The sequence below is a fragment of the Stenella coeruleoalba genome (assembly GCF_951394435.1).
Source record: "Stenella coeruleoalba genome assembly, chromosome: 14".
In the NCBI taxonomy this organism is placed as follows: Eukaryota; Metazoa; Chordata; class Mammalia; order Artiodactyla; family Delphinidae; genus Stenella; species Stenella coeruleoalba.
In genome coordinates this window covers 38,498,612-38,507,824 of record NC_137160.1, presented here as the reverse complement: position 1 = coordinate 38,507,824, position 9,213 = coordinate 38,498,612, and the positions used below count along the sequence as shown (strand labels likewise).

The window sequence follows — 9,213 nt, the reverse complement described above, 5'->3', positions numbered from 1 at the left end:
ACTCAGGACTGGAAGCAAAAATCTGTCGCTTTCATTTTTAGTGAATATTTTTGTTAGGTAATAGAATTATTTTAACTTTAAAAGTCATTTGTAAGTTTTATTATTGTCTCCTTGAAGTTTGTGAAGTGCCTGCTTTTCTGTTGGCTTTTGAGAATTTTTTATTTGTCCTTGATTTTTACCAATTTTACTATGCTGTGCTCTGTGGTGGATTTTGGCTTTCTCTGTATTTATCCTCCTTTGTATTCACGCTACTTCTTTTTTTTTTTTTTTTTTTTTTTTTTTTTTGCGGTACACGGGCCTCTCACTATTGTGGCCTCTCCCATTGCGGAGCACAGGCTCCGGACGCACAGGCTCAGCGGCCATGGCTCACGGGCCTAGCCGCTCTGCGGCATGTGGGATCTTCCCGGACCGGGGCACGAACCCGTGTCCCCTGCATCGGCAGGCGGACTCTCAACCACTGCGCCACCAGGGAAGCCCCACGCTACTTCTTAAATTTGTGGCTTGATAACAGTTTTGAAAACTTCTCTGCATTATCTCTTCAAATATTACTTCCTCCTCATTCTGTCTTTTTCCTTTCTTCTAGTATTATAATTACATTTATTTTAGGCTCTTTTCATCATGTTTCACACATTCTTTTATATCTCTCCATCCTTTTATGTCCATCTCTTCATGTTAGTCTAGATATTATCTTTGGACTTTTATTCCAGTTTACTAATTGTCTCCTCAGATATATCTCATCTGCTGATAAGTTTTTCATTGTATTTTCAGTCCTAAAATTTTCATTTGATTTTTTCTAGTTTCCAGTTCTCTGCAATATCTTCATCATATCGTTTAATTTCTTAATCACATAAATCACAATTATTGTAAAGTCCATGTTTGATAATGTCAATATGTAAACCTCTTGTGGCTCTATTCCTATTGACTTTTTTTTTCTCTTGTAAGTCTGTTATTTTTATCTTTTTGCATGCTTCATTATTTTTTATTGAATGTTAGACATTGTCTGTGGAAAAATTAGATATAATATGAGTTTCTGTTTGATGTTATCTTTCTCCAGAGAGAATTTGCTGCTGCTTCTTGCAGGCAGTTAGCATGGTTCAAATAACCTTAACCCAGTTTTAGACTGAGTGGATTTGAAGTCCAATTGTAGTATGGGCTTTTCTATTACATTCTTATTACTAGCTTTTTAGGGGTCTCAACTGAGAGTCTGGGGGTTTTGACAGGACCTCTTTCTTGGAAGGCTCTGAAGTCTAAATTTTGTTTCCACCCCTGTGACACTGCTTAAAGCTCTTCTCAGCTTCTCAGCCAGCACTTCCTTCTGTCTTGAACAGAAGAGTGGCAACTAATGTAAAGCTAACTTTTCTTGTTTACCTTTTTTTTGGGGGGAGGGGTTATCTTGCTGAGCAATTGTCTTTTTTTTTTTTTTCTTTCCTTCCTGTTTACCTTTGATCTGGGATCTTGACCCCTTCATGTCCTCACTACCTTGGTAACACTTCAATGCCTTCAAACAGATTTTTAAATATATAATATATTTTGTTCTCATAGTTATTCATGAAGGGAGGATTAAAACAAACTAATCTACAGTGTATTCTGTCCAACCCTTTTGAGAATTTGGAGGTACTGGATCCTGATGGAGTTCTATAGGGTACTTAATCAACAAATTGTAGAAAGGTTGTTGGTAACTTCCTCCTGCTATAGTTCCTTTTTGTGCCTTGGCTAGGCACCTACTCTCTACCGAGTCCCCTTACTCTCTATAAAGATCACTCAATATAATATGTAGATCTAAACACTTTAATTTTAATTATACTAATTTGTTTAGTTAATGTTTTGGTCTATGATAGGTCTTCCTTTCCTTTTTTGTCTTTTACTATCTCCCATTTATATTTCATGTCTCGATTCCTTTAAGTACTGAGTAGATTATCTCGCCTTTTGTTATTTCGTTTGCTTCCAACTGCCCACCACAGATGGCTTATTGTCCATCTTCTGTATTAGGTAGGCATAAACAATTTAAAGTGAAACTTCTTTAACATGGCAGTTACACCATTTGTACTCTGCCACCTCTCTGACATTTTGGCTTCATTCATTCTGCCTCACCCTGTCCACCATGCCCTGGACTACTTAGAGTTCACCATACATATTTATTTTCATAATCTCTGGTTTTCTACTCATATTCTCCCCACTGCCTGAAATGTCCTACCCTACATACACTATACACCTTCACATATACCTTTATCATTAATAAACTCCAATCTTCCATAATTTAGTCTAAATGTCCCCTCTATTATGAAAATGCCCCAACTTCCCCTCCCCTCACTAAAGGTAAAGGTCGCATCACTAATGGTCCTCAACTCTTTGCAATAACACTCTTATCACATAAAATGTTTTCCTCCTTAGCCAAAATTTGAGAGCCATGAATGTTGGGATTCTCATCAAACTTTGTATTCCCGGCAGCTAGGACAGTATCTCACGGACACTTCCAGATGCCCGTCCTCCTCACTCACCCCAAGGTGACAGCCTATACCTTTGGGTAAAATTATAGAGCAGGAGGAGGATAATAATACCAAATGTGTTTATCCATAGTATTTCGTTTATATATACTCTTCCCTTCTATTGTTAAACAAATACGCAAGATTTGACTTTTAGCTGCAAAAGTTTTGCTTATTTACATATTATTGTTTATTATGTATATTGCTTAATAATGTATTATTTTAAGTATTTTTTTATACTGTATTTGTTTGGGAGTATCTTTTACAAATTGGAGGACACCCTTAACTGAAAAAGGATTGGGGGAAAACACAATTAACTTTACATTTTTGAAAGCCCTGCTTGTCCAAAATTTTCATAAATCTTCCTTCTGAACTTAATGTTGTCTCTCTCAAAATATGTCAGCCTTGTTTATGATACGAAAGTCAATTATGTCATGACATATTTTTTTAATAACTCAAAGTAGGAATCCTGAGGCAGTTAGTTGCCTTTAATTCTCAGGTGTGTCTTACAACCAGTCTGTTTGCCTATCCCTAATCTAGGTTGATATAGCACACATTTTGTGGTCTTTCAACATAGTTTCTTGTTTTAAAACCATTTCATCGAACATTTTAGAAAGTAATATAATGATGTGCTTTAAGTTTAGATTCTCATCTGAAAAGCAAAAAGTGCTCTTGTAATTTACTGTTTCATAGATCCAAACCAAATAAGGCATTGAGATTCCTATGTTTATTGACCCTGTGTAATATAGAGATATAGTTGGAATTTTTCCTGCATTTATAGAATTTTTATTAACTTTTAAAGACTTATTGGAAAAAAGTACTTATAGAAGAAGTAAGTGGCTCCTGCAAAAAGTACAGTATATTTTATAATAAGTAAAACTAAGTTATCAAATTCCTTAGGATACAAATTAGGTCATTTAGCTGTTGCTGCTCCTGCTTCCTACTTACTGGTTCATTCCACAAATATTTATTACTTTAAGTATCTTTTATTTATAAAGACCAGTGTCATTGAAATATGAAATTGCCCCTCTCCTCAAGTTCCGTACAACGTGTACTGGAGAGGGGCCAAACTGTATGCAAAAAAAAATTATTGAGCACCTATTATCTCTTATTGAGATACAGCAATGAATGAAAGTGATGGTATCTTTTGAGGTCACTGCCCTCAAAGGTTTCACAATTTCCACAAGGAGAAATGTACATTCTTACACATCACAAAGAAAGTTAAAGATGTGAAAACAGCTAACTGTGATAGAGCAGGATGAAATAAATATGACAATAAAGGGCTGAACAGAGTTGTCCTTGGGTGCCTCCTGGGGAAGGCACAGCTTATCTGTGCTTGGGAAGTGAGGGAACTACAGTGGGAGGCAGTGGTACTAAGCCAGCCTTAAAACAAGAGTAGACTTTCAAAGCATAGAAAAAGGAGTTAGGGCATTTGAGTACTAGGAAATTGCATCACTCATTTTATCTTTTATCAGTTTCTAAATGAAATCTTTTCTCTTGGTTTTTTACAGTAAACTAAAATAGCTAGTAAAAAATGTTCTAAATTTTTAAAAGTCGGGATTTGGTACTATATAATTAAAGGACTAAGAATTCTAAAACATCTTGAGCTCCCAGGGAGAGCTTGCCCTTTAAGGGTGGCCACCTCTTTGGTTTGGTAGTTTTTTGTTCATTCAGAAATGCTTCTCATTAGGTTTCTTCAACATTTCCGGTCTGCAGCCATTTATATGGGGAAGAAATGAATATGGAAGACACTAATCTTTAGTAAAAGGGCTGTGATTCACTTTGGGACATCTTGATATAATAAAGAGCCTGGTTTTACCTTCCTCCTATTTCCTGCAAGTAGGCTATAGGTTATATTTCTTGGTATTTTGTAAATGCTCTTTTTCAAGAGAGTTTATTTTTATTTTCTAGTCTCAAAAATATAACACAAATACTTTTTCCCCTCAACCAACAACATAAATGCATTCTGATTTCCCCTTCAGGGACAGTTGGTCACATTCAAATAGTGTTAACTTTATGTTTTCTAGAAGGTGTATTAAGAATACTTTGTTAAAGCTTTCCTTCATTTGACACAAACTAATCCTGTGTGCTTCCTTTAAGAAGAAAAACTGCATTGAAACATCTTGCCTACATGCAGTTTTTGTTTCCATCCTTGAGCCTGGCTGTTACTAGAGGGATATATGAGAGGACAGTGAGCCCCAGGATACTCTGTCCAAACGTAACGCCACGGGAGTGGCAGGGGAAAACTGGTGTTAGCTCTTTTGGATCATTTTCTTGTGCTGCATCCCTAAGTGAATCCAAGTGCCCTTGGCTTTATTATTCAATGTGTCTTGTTTTCATTTTGTACCTGTGAAGATTGTCCTCACCACTTCTAATTTCTTTGTCTCGTTTTCTCTATAAAAATTATTTTAGCTTCTTTCTGATCTTCATTAAATAATTAAAGCTAGCCTTGGGTATCTGTTTCCTCTTGTAGATTTAGAAAACCATGTATAAAGCTCCTTTTTTTTTTCTTTTAGCAATTATGATCATATACGTGGAAGTGATTTGAATCAGTACTACTGTTATGTATTTCTATGGTGAATGATTGTCCCATCCCATCAAAATATTTAAATCCCATCAAATATTTAGGACTCTCCTCACAATTGTATTTTTGTCTTACTCAATCTTCATTTGTGTCTCTCTCAGATTTAGTGACCAGATAGATAAATTAAGATGCTGATTTAAGTTCTTGAGCATGTGAGTCATATAAGGCAGTAATGTTAAAACACAGAATTTGCTAGGGGAAATAGAACCAAGGGGCATTCAGTAATTTTTTAGTATGTCTGTTAGTTGATAGGTGAACATTTACTGATTGGTATAATTTCTCATCTATCCTTTTCTTTTCTCTCATTTCCTTGGGGTACAACAACCCAATCCCAGGGTTTTTCAGCACTTAAGGATAGCATAAACTATAGAGCTTATCAAACCCAACCATTTTACTAACATCTAAATTGCCTCTAAGAGATGTAAAATGACTTGCCCAAAATAATAGAATTCCCAAGTAGCTGTACTGGAATTCTAATCAAGGTATTTTGACCTTAAGTATACTGTCAATTATTCTGTGCTCTGTATTCATTTTTATAGCAAATCAACACATTCCAGCTTTCAGGAAATGTAGTAATGATTAAAGAATATGAGGTTTAGCCTTTTCTGAGTCTGGTAATTACTGTTAAAAATTTTGGCAGGCCTATAGTGTATGTATCTTAAGAGTTGGTACCGCATTTGGTATCTGTTGCTAATATTCTGTCTTTTGTACAATCTTGTGTGCCTATACTTTTTAAATCTCATAATTATTGGCTTCAGTGCCTTTTAGATTCAATAATCCTGGATTGTGCCACAGTCCCTGGGAAATAGAAAAAGTTATTAGAGCCTTGCAAATGTGTTTGACTGCTGCATTCTGTTACTTCCGTTGATGGCCTACAGCTTTAGCGATTGTGCAGTGGAGAAGTTTAAACCTCGAGGGCCCATTAGATTTAACTTGTTTGCTGCGTTGATATCTATATGTTAAATGACAAGAGAGTTCAGGTTATTGAATAATTTAAAATTCAGCTCTAATTGGTGTCATGTGACCTGGAAAAGGCCATGGATGATGCCAGGAGCATGCTGTGAATTTCTTATAAATAATTCATAAATTAGATGATTCATTTGCCTGGATGTCTTGCTAAATGCCAAAGTTTGTAAGTTATAACTGATGATATAACACCTGTAAGTATTTAGTTCATAACACTAGAAGGTAATCTACCTTGATGATCTAGCAAAATCTGCCAGTATAGGAGAGTTAATTGCACTGGGGAGAATGAACATTTATTTGGGATGAGACTTTGGCAAACCATACAGTGCAGCTGTTGCATTACGTAGCTTCTGTCAGCTTGACAACTGGTTCATGTAAGCTTGACTAAAAATGCAGCTTGTCATTCTGTGCCTTATTTTATATTAACTCCAAATGTTCTGGGTAATACAATGACCTGCCCCACACACAGTAGTTTAGGTTTAGAAATATTTATCTAGCTCTTGAATTTCTGACTCCATCATAAAATAAAGAGGATAGGGGGAAATTCTGAAGTTACAAAATTGAGATTTTTATTCTTATAAGGCTGTCCATGGGAATATGAGGATTGTTTAATAGGGTGCTTGCCAGGATCGTAAATTATTATTTACCATTAGAGAAATGAATACCAATAAGATCTGTTGGTGCTATTGACTAATCCTGTAGTTAACAACTCATAAATGCATTGTAAGTAATCTCTTCCTAATTATATAAATAACAACCTGTTGCAGGAAATAATTACTGCAGTTTAGTTTGGCTCTCTCCTTACGGCTCATAGCAGAGATTGGCCAGGCCTGCAAAAATGATTTGCAGAAATTTATAAAACATCACTGTTTACTTGTTGATGGTGTTTCACGAAGCAATACTGCAGTTATTTTTTATTATGTGAGAACACCAGAAAGCCCTAGGTTACCATAGGAAAGTGTATGTTCATATATGTACCTACACACCTGTGTGTGCTTCCATGCATGCATACAAGATCATATCATAAATGTTTATAAAATAGACATCCTTTATTTTCTATGAAGTCTTTTAAAAATATCTGTCATATTTTAAAAGAGTATCTTAAAGATTCTGAAAACCTTCCAACTCAGAAATTTACTAACTTTCAGTATCAGAAAATTCTTCTTTGTGTCCAAGATAAGTCTCTCACACTTTTTTTTAAAACCTTATACTTTTCTCATTGGTGTTTTTTTATCTAGTCATTGGCCTGTGTCTACCCAAATTAAGAGATATTATGCTTCTACTCTGTCATAAGCCAAGTATTGCCTGCATTTTCTCCTCATCTTTCTTTTGTACAGTAAATCCCACAGCATACCCTGTCAAAGATTTTATGGCTTCATTTCTGCCACATCTAGAGTCTAAAGATGTAGCCAAGGTTATTACCTTTTATATAAGACAAATCCTAATATGCTACCATTTTGAACTTAACATTTTTATCTGTTGTTTTCCATAGATCACTTTCTGTCTAAACTTTTTTTTTTTAATTTATACAATGTGTGTGACTTGCCCAGGTATATTCTTCTACATGCTTTATGTTTATTTCTAATTAAGCACTCAGTCCAACTCATTTTCATCACACAGAAAACATGTAAATAGATAGCACATCCCAAGTCATATTGTTCAGTTTGCTTATTGAGTTTTGACCATATCTTAGGATATTCATAGACTCCTTTAAATGGAAGAGCACGCAACGTAATTATCAAGTTCACTTGGCAAACTGTGGGATGCTAAATCTAGCTAACTGTATTGTTTTGTACAACTCATGAGCTAAGAATGGTTTTAGCTTTTTAGATGGTTGGGAAAAAAAGAATATTTCATGAAATAGGAAAATTATATGAAATTTAAATTTCAGTGTGTCTACAAATAAGGTTTTCCTAGAATAGTTATTCATTTATGTATTATCTCTTGCTTTCACACTACAAAAGCATAACTGAGTAGTTATGACAAAGTCTGTATGGACTGCAATGTTTAAAATGTTTATTGTCAGACCCTTTACAGAATAAATTTGCTGACCCCTGCTATAAAGCTATGAAAATACAGCCACATGCAGCACTATGTATGAACTTCACAAATATAACTTTGGGTGAAAGAAGTTAAACACAAAAGAATGTATATCATATGATTTCATTTATACTTTAAAAATAAGCAGGTAAAACTGAACTCTAGTATGGATATTTAAGCAGAGAAGTATTAAAGCAAAGAAGTGATTCCCATTAAAGTCAAGGTAGTCATTCCCTTTGGCAAGAGAGGTAGAGAGTGGTGATTGCTCAGGGCCATCAGGGTCTTCTGAGTACAGAAGACAAGGGTCGTCTTCTGTATCTTGGATGGTAGTTACATTGGGCATTGCCTTGCTCATAACTATTTTGTGTACTTTTCTATGTTTCATGTATTTCATATTAAAGAATTTTTTTTAAAAAGATCTACAGCAGGAAGCAATGGAAGATTATGGATTTGGAGTGAGGCATAGCCCCATGTCTCACATACTATATTGATGTGACCTTGGGAAAGTTGTGTTGATTCCTTGAACTTCATTTTCTCATCTGTAAAATGCTAATTATAATAACTACCTTACAGAATTGTTGTTAAGAATAATAGGTTGAATATGTAAAACATTTAGCACAGTATATGGTAAACTCTGAGTTGAGAGCAGCCAAAGTGACAGGGTGTTCTGGGAGCATGTTCTGCATTCAGTGGTCAATGAAGGTGACCATTTAGAGCCAAGTTATCTCATCAGAAACAATTTGCATGACATTGTCTTCCCTGACCTTCATTTTTCATTTCTCATCTTCACTCCTTTAAAAATTATTTTGAATTATTTAAATATATTAGTTTCAACAAGAACTTCATAAAAGAAGATATCCAAATGACCATCAAGCATATGTTCATTAATATCATTACATATCAGGGAAATGGAAAATAAAACCACAGTGTTATTTAACTATACAGGCACCAGATTGTCTAAAAATGAAACACACTAGGGAGTGTTGCTGTGAATGTGAAGCAACTGGGACTCTCTTAATTTGCGGATGGGGGTGTGAAACAGAATAACCACTTTGGAAAGCTTATTGACGTTTCTAATAAAGTCAAATATGCCTACCCTGTGCCCAAGAGAAACAAATGTGTATGTCTAAAAAAAAGGCT

At 35.0% G+C, this 9,213-nt stretch overlaps 1 protein-coding gene across 4 annotated transcripts in view; it reads left to right on the top strand.

Moving 5' to 3' along the window:
* Positions 1-9,213, top strand: part of KIAA1328 — a gene marked incomplete at its 5' end in the record, with an annotated part of 384,225 nt that overhangs the window by 214,066 nt on the left and 160,946 nt on the right. The gene's annotated exons all lie outside the window — the stretch shown is intronic.